At 43.6% G+C, this 12231-nt stretch overlaps 1 protein-coding gene across 2 annotated transcripts in view; it reads left to right on the plus strand.

The window, feature by feature from the left end:
* GPM6B (glycoprotein M6B) overlaps nt 1-12231 on the plus strand; it is a 112501-nt gene that overhangs the window by 69080 nt on the left and 31190 nt on the right. The gene's annotated exons all lie outside the window — the stretch shown is intronic.

Genomic DNA, 12231 nt, shown 5'->3' on the forward strand with positions numbered 1-12231 from the left:
ATTGTTCAGTCTGGAGAAGAGGAGGCTCAGGGGAGACCTCATCGCTCTCTATAACTACCTGAAGGGAGGTTGTAGTGAGCTGGGGATCAGCCTCTTCTCTCTTGTAACTAGTGACAGAACAAGGGGGCATTCCCCGCTTCAAGTTGCGCCAGGGGAGATTTAGGCTGGACATTAGGAAATTCTACTTTTCTGAAAGAGTGATCAGGAGCTGGAATGGGCTGCCCAGGGAGGTGGTTGAGTCAGCGTCCCAGGAGGTGTTCAAGAAACATTTAGATATGTTTTCAGAGATATGGTTTAGTGGGGTTATTGGTGGTAGGTGGATGGTTGGACTGGATGATCTTGTAGGTCTTTTCCAACCTAGCTGATTCTATGAAGTAAAACTGGAATTTGAGAATATATCCTTGGTTGGTAAAATATTGTGGTATTGTGGTTAAGTCCCTTTGGAGCGTTGCAACACAAAATGCACTGTTTTACCCTGCTCTGACTCCTTTCACTTCTTCTCTGCACCCCAACATCCTGAATAGAAATTCCACATGTGAGATTTAATGTCTTCCAATTGTTGGAGGTTTTTTACTCAACCTTTTCTTGATCTAAATTCCAAGTTATAAGACTGTTTTACCTAAGGTTTCAGTTGATACACCCTATCCCTAAGAAGCCTAAAATCTCGTTTCTGAGTTCACTGGACTTCTTAGCAGGTGCTTCTCTTGCTGCCTTTTTGTGACCTACAATAATTTTTGTGGTGCAAGTACATCCATTTGTAAACAGAGCTGAAATCTCTTTTATTTAACTCTGTGCCAAGCTGTCACACCAGTTGATTGAACAACACTTTGAGAGAATCCATCTCAAGAGGAGTGCTTACAAAGTAAAGATCTGCTCATCTTTCTAAGAATGAGAAAACCAATCTCCTCTTTGGTTGTTAATTCTCCCACATAGATTGCTTTATCACTGTAATGCATCTGTTAATGACTGAATAAAGGTCTCCTTCCTCCTTTTGCTTTGACACGAGGCCTTTCTGTGGCAAACTGAGGAGGTCCTGTCCGCCATTTTGATACCAAGTTGTGGAAAATGTGTTTCCAGCACTTAGAGGCAATTCACAGGTGGCAGTAGAGAAATGTTGCCAAATGAAGTGGTCTGCAGCTAGGTTTCTGTAACTTCTTGGATCAGAAAGTCGCAATCCAGTCATTTGTGCCTTTGAGTGCAGCAAACGTATTGCGTCTACTAGAGACAGTGCAAAAGCTTTGATCATTTCTGCTGGAAGTAAGAAATGGAAATGCCTCTCCTACCAGGCAGTGGGAGCTTGCGAAAGCCACTTTGTTGGCACCCAACAGGAGGGAACACAATGCTGTGGGTCCCCTTGGCACATGGACCCCTGAGAAGGAGCTGCTCATCTAGAGCATGTCTTGAGCGTTGCCACTGACGGAAGCAAAGAGTGCAGATGGATCCTGATCCTCAGCAAGGGACAGGATAAGGGTATGAACAAAGCAGACATTTCTTTTATGAGACCCTTTCTAAAGGCTGCATCCTAAGCTTTGCAGGCTCTTTTTTCTGAACAGTTTTCAGATCCACCTCACTTACAAGCTGCCTAGGATCACAGTGGCATTCTGCTTTTCTGCTGTAATCTCATGTTGTTAGGGAGCGTGATTCTTGTTCTTAGCTGTGCCATATATAGAAGATTACATAAATACCTTGGAAATCTTAGGAAAAAAAGAATCCATGTAATCTGTAATTTTATGTCTTCCTCTTAGAGAACATTCTATTTAACATAGGACAGGAAGAAAGCAACCATGCCTCCTCTTTACCAAGAAAGCTGCTGACTGGCTACCTATTTGCCCATCTGTGCTAATAAGTAATTACAACCCAACACAGGGAGCTGAGGTGAATCTGTTCTCTCGGAAGTTGTCTCTCAAAGATGTTTTCATTCAGGAGCACTGAATGAGTGCTGAATTAGTATCATTTTCATCTCCTTCCCCCTGCCCTGCTTCTCCCTGAGGATGAGTGTTGACTTTCTAATTTGAAGCCAATTTATAAAGGGGTGTGTGTTTTGGGATTCGGGTCTGCTGTCTGTAAGCCTCAAATTAAGCCAAATGATAATCCCAGGGTGTGGGGTGGCTTTGTTTCCCTCTAGATTGTAGCGGTTTAATTTCTCATTGAAAGTTGGTATTTTCAGCAGCGCACTGTGGTACAGGGGGAATTGAGCTGTGGGTGCAGGAGCCCTCGTGGCTTTGTGTTGGTCTGTGTTCGTGTTTTTTGGCTTTGAGATCCTCGACGGCAGGTTCTGCCGCAGTACTTGGGGCAGCCGGGCAAACACTCCTGGAGGATGTCTCCAGCACATGCTTTGATGAAGACACTGCATGGAGAAGATGCTGCTCTTTGCGGTGTTGAAAGAGTGACCTTTTTTCTTTCTTTCTTTCTTTCTTTCTTTTTTTTTTTTTTTCAATGAAGCATATCGAATAATATAATTTATTTAGAAGATTTTATCCGCTGCACTTCCTTCTTTTCAGAAAGAGTGAAAATTTGTTAAATGTGCTTGCAAACCAGGAAAGGAGGAGGGGATAGAACTTCAAACAGCGCTGCTAAAAACAGCCTGGGCTGCTTTTGTTTAGACTTTCAAAACGCAGCAGCTTAATGCCTCCATTGTACGGAGGGGGAAATATGCTAATTCGAAGCACATTTCCCATTAGAAGCCCTTTCAGCCGTGTCATCACCGAGATATGAAAGACGATAAAAGCGGGGGGAGAGGGGGGCAGGGGAGGCCTGCGCTGCGGGCGCACGGCCGTGCCTCATTGTGCGCGGGGCTGAATGGGGCTGACGAGCCCAGTCACCCGTGAAGCCCCGCAGCCCGGGGGCCGGGCAGGTTCCCATGGGCGCCGGTTGCCCCCTGCCCTGCCAGGCAGCCTCGCCTCGGCAGCCCAGCCTGGCCTCGTGAAGGGAAACGCATCCATCACTGTTCGGCCTATGTGGAAAATCTGCAGGCATTGCTCGTGTAAAACGCTTCGTGACGTATATGAGAACTTAGCCTTTTCTTTTTCCTCCTCCTTCAAGGCGTTACAAGAGCTTTGAGTTGAACGTTTTGGCTCAGGAGTCTGACCCTGCTGGTCCAGAGCTGGGGGGAGGATGTTCACTTTGTCCCGGAAAACGAAATTTTCTGTTTTCTTTCTGACAGGCGTTGGTGTTGTTTTATTGTGGAGAATTTAGGATTAAATGATCTTGAGGTTCTGGTGATGTTGCTATGATATTTGCTTGGAGACGGTTTGAAATGGCAATGAGATTTTAGCTCTAGCTGTTTGTTTGGCTCTACAAACCTGCCGTATACTAATGGTGAATTAAACTAAGAATATGGGGTTTTGATTGCATTTGCAATCTGGTGATGTTCAATTTGCAGTAGAAGTATCTACTACAATCAAAGACACAATTAGTTTAAATATTTCTGAGAACCATAGCTGGAATTATTTCCTCAGAAATACTTTTAAAGCAGAGGTTGGTCTTCAGTTTCTTACCTGTGCTACTTGAGATCAGGTAGACGGGACTAGTTGATTTTGGTTAGGCTTAAGAAGAGGAGACCTTTTTCAGCAGGCTGTGGGAAAGTCTGTGACCTGCAGTGAGGACACCTCTGCCCCATATTGAGCAACCTACCTCCAGTCATCTGCAGGATGGTCAGCACACACTTTTCGTAGCACATTTTTTGATACACAGTTCCTCAACCTATAGACCAGTGATAGCATCTTACCCCTAGCCTTGCCTGTGTTGTTTCTGTCTTGTGCCTTTCTCCATCTTTTAATAAATATATATATATATTTTAATATAGTCATCCCAACTCTATTTGCCTGGTTCCTTAGCTCCCATTCTTTACCTCTCCAAATAGTGCAGAGTGGTGGGGTAGATGATGGTACTTTGGGAAACAGGAGTGGTGACAGAGAGATGCACAATGTCTCTATAGTACTGTTGAGAGCAAAAATACTCAAGTGACATTTTGTATCATAAACGCAGGGGTCTCCAGAGCAGGCACATGATGAATGATGCTTAGTGCTTACACTTCAGAAGCTCTTAGTGCAGAGAGACTGTTTTACAAATGTGCTGAAACCTAAAGAAGAAAAATAAAGTGAGTTGGAAATGATGCTAGAAACAGGTCAAGAAAGCTAGATGGTGAATGAGTGTCATTCTGACGTGTGACAATGTGCGGAAGTGATGGCTTTGAGCTGTTTAAAACAAGTGCGTGTCATGTTTGGAAAGAAACTAGACAACAAGGATGTTAATGTCAGGTTAGGATCACTTGGAAGAAAGTCTGGGTGGCTTTTGGAAGGGCCCGGGTCATTGGAGGAGAAGGACTGGGAGGCAGGGATCCAGCTTGGGCTGATTTTGGAGAAACTGCTTCTCTGTGGGCCACAGAGGGAGCATGGCCATGTGTGGCCACCGCTGGCTGGCCTTGACAGCAGACCTCCTTTGGGCTGAGCTTTCCAGCATCCCACGATCAGGGTTGCGGGACAGCTCTGCTGCTGAGCCACCTCAAGGCTCCAAGCTCACCGCACTTGAAAAACCAGGCGAGACAAAGTGTTGGAAATGTATACTGTAGGGAATAATCCTGCCTTGGCAAAGGGGTTTTGCTTGACAGCCTCTCTGGGAATTCAGGCTGAAAGCTGCTACTTTGTCCTTAGCTCACCCTATAGCGCTTTTGTCTTGGAGCTCGCTTTGTATGCAGGATCACCCACCGCTGCGATTCAGCAAAATGGAGGCGTGACATGATCCAGACAGAGCCCCAAACATGCTCCTTGTTGGCAGGTTAAGTCCTTCGCTGTTTATGAAGTGGAGGGTGGGTTTTTTTTAATTACGCCGAGCTCCCTGGGTATGCACTTAACTTTCTGTGCGCGCCGGCGAGAGGCCTGTTAAACACTTGAGGGGCCGCTGTTTGCTGCCCACCAGCAGCCGCCTCGAACACATTGTGGAGCACAGAAAGAGGCCTTGCTTTGTACATGACGAGGCTCCCAGTTGGTGCTGCTAGAAAGAGGGGACTAGGAAGGCTGGGCTGGTTGGGGTTGCCTGGCACATATTTAGCAGATGAGTTAATTGGGCGCCCTCGAAGTGGAACTTGTTAACATCCTGCCGCTTTCCTAATGAGGATATCAGTGCTTGCAAAGAATGTGGGCATTAATTGGGAGCCCTTTCGTTGGTGTCTTAACGGAGAGTTTCATGACCAGTGTCTTGTGAACAGAAAATACATTTGCAACATTTCAACAGGCTGTCCACGGCTGCAAACAGAACCAGACCAGGATCTTTCCCAAAGTACAGTTTAATTACATTGGAATAGGAGTTTTCAGTAGCAGTGGCACAGCTACAGTAATGGTGACTTAGAGAGCACTAAAACCTTAGACACTGAATTTTCAGTGCAAGGTGGAGCAGGGACCTCCATCAGTGCTCTGAAGCCTTTAACTGGAAGAGCCTGGAGAAGTGTGAGGATGCTTAGCAGTATGTTCACTGTTCAGGTATAATACCTATGCCATGGCTCTCTAAATCAGTTTTTGTTCTGTTATCATTCCAGTTACACTGATAAGGCTTTCTGCTCGCTATAAATATGCATAATCATATGTACGTTTTCTTCATGTATGTGGTTTTTTATACTCACATGTAAGTTTCCTCCATATACATGTACATAGGATTCATGCATGGTATCCCTCTGGAAATTCAGGAGACATCTTCGTCCCTGTCTCTCCCCAAGCCCCTCCAGCGTGGGGTACCTTTTATAATGAATGCCTCTGGTTTCTTCTTGGGGAGCAGGCGGGTTTTTTGCTTCTTTATACTTCTCTGCTTTTTCCACGCTTTTTGAAAAGGCTGGACTGAGGCCAGGACTGAAGAACAAAACGAGCACTGAATAGATGAGAGATTGTAGGTGGGATGCTGAAGTCTATGCGAAGAGTGGGAGGGCAATTTTCAAAATCAGAACTGGATGTGAAGTTAACAGGATTGTCTGATTAAATCCAACTTTGTGCAGCAGAAGAGTAAGTTTTTTTTGTCAAGACTGAATTCAGTGAAGTTTAGATTTATTTATAGATAGATAATGAAAAAATACTCAAGTCATAGCCTCTCAGTATGGATCCTGTCTCAAACTTTCACGTTGTGAGACTAAACCGCTGTATAGGCAGAATTGCATTGTAATGACACCTGTGCTGCCTCACACAACTGTAGTAGAAGTAGCTCCTCTACAAGCAGAGGAGACACTGATGTAGATGTGCTAAGCAAGTGTGACAAAAGCACCTAGGATGCTATTTCAGTATGTCCAAGAATTAAGGAATTCTTATTAGTTTTCTGTGATGGCAGCAGGATTTGCTAGCGGTATTGGAGGTTCATAGCAAAAGCAAAGTAGGTTGGACTGTCCTCAGGGCACAGAATTAAGGGAGTGAAGACAAAGAACATGAGCATTATCGATTTTCCTCTGCACTGCAGCATTCCTGCTTATGAAATCATGGCTCACGGCAAAGGGATGGAGAAGCAAGATGACAGCTGAGAATCCCCTCTGTCATGAAAGTGACAGAACAGAAAAAAGGTGGAGCGTGTGCCAGAATCAAGAACCTCTTAAAGTGATGGAGGATTGTTTGAAGCACTATTGGAAGGCTTCATTTATTAGTCAAGTATGTAAGGATATTGTGCTGTGCAAATGGAAAATGCATATATGACTGGATAACTCAAACCCTGGTTTTGCTGCCTAATTATAAATTTAAAGCATTTGAATCTTGCCACATATAACATTTGTAGGAACCTGTACGTACTGCCATAAAATTGTTGAGGTGGAGAAGATGACAACAACTGTCAGGGCTGGTGCTCTGCGTGCTGCTTGTTGAATGACAGCCGCTGCTGGGGGAGATACTGAGTTGTCTTTGCTTTTGTTTTTTTCATAGTCTTTGTCATACCCAGGTGGTGTCTGCTAAGCCCTGTCAATGTGTAAGTGTGAGGATGTGACTGCACTTGTTCTCACTCTACAAGGCATGTGAGTGGCTATGAGGCGATTCTTGCTCAGCCTGTAATACAGTTTGAATATCTGTTACAGCAAGCGGTGCGTTCTGCCAGAGTCTCTCATCTCTTCAGAATATCCATTACATTTCTGTCTACTGGTTTTAAAAGTCCCAGGGGAGAGAAGATTTCATTGCTTCCCTTAGAGGCTCGTTTGATACCAGGAAGTTTGCCTGAAATTTTCCCTTTCAACTTCATCTTCTTTTTATCATGTTAAAGTAGATTTTCTCAATATTTATTTGTACTCTGTGTATGTCTACTACTTTCACTTAATTTTTTCGTTTATCTCTTTCTTTGTTTCTGAGCTCCTCCAGCTGCTGTATAAATGGCTCCGATTTGTCAGCATGGTTCTGACTTTGCCTTGGTGCAGCTTCCTTGCACCAGAGTGGTGCAGGATGTGATGTTACTTCCAGGCTAATTTCAAATGTAGTCTTTTTTAATTTTCACTGCTTTTCCTCAAAAGTCTTCAGTCTGGTTGATATTCCTGCATTCTATCAGGGTTCTGAATTTTCTTTCCCAGTCCGTTTTCAAATAATACTGACAGTTCTTACTCTCCCCCTCCCAGAAAAACATACTCAAGCGATTACTATGGATAAAGAAATAATGTGTAGCTTTTTTTCTTTAGTTACTTACGTACTGTTGCCTGCCTTTCATAAGCGGAAATGGACTTTCCATCTGCTTGAGAATGTCATCTACTTTTGCTTTCATTTTAACCTTGATTATGGCTCTTGGGATTTTGTCTTTGGTAGCTTTCACATCTCTGCCACTTGATCATTTTTTGAGACTAGGACTTGAAGCTTTCCAAGGCTTAGCTACTGGAAAAAGCTATATAGAAAAGATATATAGAACTACCTATTCAATCTGTAAGGTTTCTTTTTGTTACAAATAAAGCCATCTGTCTGTGTTCTGACATCAGGCTGTTTACTGCCTATGATTCTCTCCGGTGGTGACAACTGCAGTGGACCAAAGCCGCGATCCAGCTGGATGCTGGTAGGCCAGACAGAGAAATGTATGAAACACAACAACAAAACATCAACTTTGCAGGCCTGCTGCCAGGTGTTTTGCTTGGCAACAGTCACTGCCATTTTCATGTGGCTAGAGGAAAAAGGTTGCAGGACTGGCACCTTCACACTGCTAAGCTCTGTTCACCTTCCTGGACCACCTGCAACTGTGAACTCAGCAATTTCCTTTGCTTGAAAAGGTAACTACTCTCCAGGCATAAGCATTTAATTTTGCCTTTGTCCAGAAATCCAAGACTGCAATTCCTAACTGCAGTGTGAATTCGTATTTTTTAGTAGTCTGTATTTTGTGCTGTGGTAAAAGTGCAGGTTTTTTTCCACTATTATTTGTTCATGAGATCATTAATTAGGATTGCATTTTCTTAGTAATCTAATATGGCTGAAGAATGGGTCCTGGATTATTTATTTTTAAGTAGTTGCTAGGTACGTGACTACTGTACAACTACAAGCCTGTTGTCTTGCTTTAATTTTATCCATGTGGAAAATCTGCATGCTTTTGTGTAAGCATTGAGAATGGGTTTTATACCCAAGCCAAGGTAACTGCTCTAAAGCAGATCTGATCACAAGTTGTTATACTGGGTCGCACCAAGTGACTGCTTGTGTATTTGTTCATTCTCTTGAATACTTTTACATGCTTTCTAAAACACGTATGCTACAAGTTGCCTTTAAAATTAGTTGTTCGGATTACATCAGTCTTGTCTGGCTTTGAACTTTAACTTCAGAGTCTCAGATCCCAAAGAACGATCTCAAATTGTTCTTGAACTATGTGGGAACACTCTGTGAAATCTGTGTAGAAATGGCAAAGATGTGCTCATCTCCTTAAACTTTCTAAAGAATTTTCAGTAGCTTATGATAGAGCTCCTTGGCCTTCAGGAATGTAAACTACATAGATTGAGTGACATTAAAGATAGGTGTTCAAAAGAATTGGCATCTGAATGGAATTGAATTTTGAATAGAATTTTTAACTTGTGAAGCGGTACTGCTTTACTTGACTGAGCAAAGTGATCAGATGTTTTCTATTTTTTTTAACTAGATAAAATGAATTAAAACCTCTTTAATGCTGTTTTGCAGTAAATGTCACTTGGTCTGCAGTGCCTTCATGTATTTGCTCCACTGCTGTTCTTTCTGGGGTTATGTCTGCCAGGATCCTGAACTATTTTCCCCAAGTCTCTGTGATTTTCCCCATAGCCATGTGCTTTAGCAGCAGAACCCATTCTTGGTCTGCCCTTCTCATTTGCGTTTTTATTTTGATCTGCAAATAAAATGCAGGGCTGAACTCCTGAAATGTAATGAGCCACCTTTCTCATCACTGGTGGTCTAAATCAGCCTGGTTGGCACAGCAGGTTTTTGCTGAATATCAGTCTTTAAAGAATTTTTTGTCATTTCTGCCTTTGTGGTATTTTATTTTGCCGTGTTGTCATGGGCATAGACTTGATGTTTCCCAATCTGGTCACACGTTATGAAAAAGACGTATCTGATTAAGAGATGGAGTGATGGAAGAGACAAGTTGCTGGCTCAAATTAAGACTTGATGCATGAGATTGGTACTGTGTTTGCACTGGAGGGAGTAGTGTATGCTTTATATCTGCTTTGTTATCAGATGAGCTGGAAGATTAAGAAATGATTTAAGATTATAAGTCCTTAAACCCATTGTGTGATCCAGCAACCAGGAAAGCAGTCAGCAGTGGGAGAGAGCATTACACTCAGGCATCTCTTAAAGCTTTTAGAAGATGATTTAGAAGCATTAATGCTTCTGAATAGACTAGATTGATGACTTCTGAAGTCTTCTGTTCAAGCTCTTGTGAAGTACTAACTTTGGTATTGTGCACTTACTTCTGCATTGCTTGTTTGGGGAAGAGGTTATCATGGGAGAAAGTAAGGGAAAATAGTGTCCTAGCCTCTGAGTTTTGTATTTATAAAACATTTGCTTTGAAGTCCTGAGCCTGCCCAACAAAATCTGCTGGCCAGCAGGAAAACATACAGTTGTTTGAAGGCGTAGGTCTCACTGACAGAGAGAAAAGGGGATTGTTAGCAGGTTTCCTCCAAAGACAGAACGAAAAGCCCTGCCAAATGTATTTTCTGTTTAAAGAAAGGAAGTTTCGGGTGACATTTGTATTTTCTCTGTGTTTATACTACTAAGTGTAGCATGTGTTTCTCTGCGTTTGTACTACTAAGTGCATTCTATCACTTGGATTAGGTTTTGAACCGGCTTTCCGTAACTTGGGGGTAGTCAGAAGCAAGATTTGAACCCTTACGGATGTGACGGTCTATACCTCACCTTCTTAATGACCTTTAGACTGGATGATGAGAAGTTCCAAGATGGGAATTTCAACGCCAGAAACAGTCTACTGGTTTGACCAATGGCTAAATTTGGTATGACTTCCAGCAATTAAGGATGTGTTTGCTGTGTATTTTCAATCTTAGCAGTGCTAAAGGGAATAAAAACTCTCTTTATAGAAGGTTTATGTAATCATTATCCCAAATCTAAAGAAGTTCTTTATTTTCTGACTACAGAAATTGAAAAACCTTTAGTAGTGGTTCAAGCTACTTGGCAAACATATCACATACGGTTTTCCCTTTCAGCTGCTTTCTTGAAGGAGCATGTTTGCATTACATGGTTGTACTGGGACAGGGACTTTAATGTGCATGGACTGCTATGTGTGCAATCCAGGAGACTGGAAAATTAAGCCTTGCACCTGGGGTGAGGTTTCTGCTGGTACTGCTGATTTGATTACCTGCCAGGAGCCCAGCACGTGGGTTCCTGAGGAAACTTCATCTCCTCTACAAATTAATTCATCCTGCTTATAAGGAGTTCTGCTGAGATAAAAGCTTCGATCCCAGACTCTTCCTGGACTCCAAGAAAGGTTTTCAGGCAAATGCCTGACAGATATCAAGTCCTGGCACTATGCTATGAAATCTTAAGATATATGAGAAGCGCGAGACCTCTTGACGGCAGGGTTGGGGCATGGTATGTTCATTAATTTGCTTTGGGCATTGCTGCTCAGCCACTGCTGTGGTGAGAGAGGAAATTTGTGTGCTGGTTTCTTCTGAAAGAAGGGAACTTTCTCTAAAGGCTGGGTCCGAGGCTTTTTCTGCTTGTCACTCAGTATCTATAGAAATAAAAATGCACAGCAAAATTGTGGGTGTAGGAACTTTAGTCAGAAAAGGCTGAATTGCAGCTAAAAATCTTTGGACTGCTTCCCTCTTCCCACTCTCCTGATTGAATCTGTTATATGGAACATGCAGCTTGTAGGTTTTACATCTTCAGCATTTGCTGAATGTGCTCAGTGTCTTCGCAGCCTGCAGAATGATGCGCAGAGGCTGCGGACCACTGAAACCCACCGGGCTGCAAAGCAAATTACTCCTTGGGTGCTTCACTACCCTGCCTGCAACAAGGTGTCCCATTGGGCATGGCTGTGCTGTGCAGCAGGGCATGCTGTTCGGCCAGAGACAAGCAGGGTGGTGGGCAAGGTAATTAGCCTTGATACAGTGCCTTAAATATGTTGGCTTGAGTTTGGGAAGTTAAATAGTACTTGCATGGGCCTGAGGAGTGCCCAGTGCTGCTTCCTGACTTTGCTGGAGGTAGGGGGATAGGTGAGTGATCAGACCTGGCCTCATTGGCAGTGATCTGCTCACTGATATGGAGTGGTTGGAGTGGGTCCTGAGGAGGGCCGCGAAGATGATGAGAGGGCTTGGAGCACCTCTCCTACTAAGAAACACTGAGGGAGCTGCACTTGTTCAGCTTGGAGAAGAGAAGGATCTGGGGAGACCTCATTATGGCCTCATAGTGTTTTAAAGGAAGCTTATAAATGGGAGGGAGACCGATTTATACAGCCAGATGGTGATAGGACAGGGAGGAATGGCTTTAAACTAAAAGAGGGGAGATTTAGGTTAGATGTTAGGAGGAAATTCTTACTCAGAGGGCGGTGAGGTGCTGGCAGAGAAGCTGTGGTGCCCCATCCCTGGAGGTGCTCAAGGCCAGGTTGGATGGGGCCCTGGGCAGCCTGAGCTGGTGGGGGGCAGCCCTGCCCACAGCAGGAGTTGGGGCTGGGTGGTCCCTTCCAACCCAAGCCATTCTGTACTTCTATGATTTTCATGCTTGGCTTTAGGTCTTAAACAGCAGACATTCTTTTAAAACCCCAAGCTGTGCATCCTTAAACATTTTATCCTTTACAGTATTGCATGCAGATCTTAAGTCATGCAAGCCTGTTCCC

This window comes from Numida meleagris, chromosome 1 (assembly GCF_002078875.1).
Source record: "Numida meleagris isolate 19003 breed g44 Domestic line chromosome 1, NumMel1.0, whole genome shotgun sequence".
NCBI classification, from domain to species: domain Eukaryota; kingdom Metazoa; phylum Chordata; class Aves; order Galliformes; family Numididae; genus Numida; species Numida meleagris.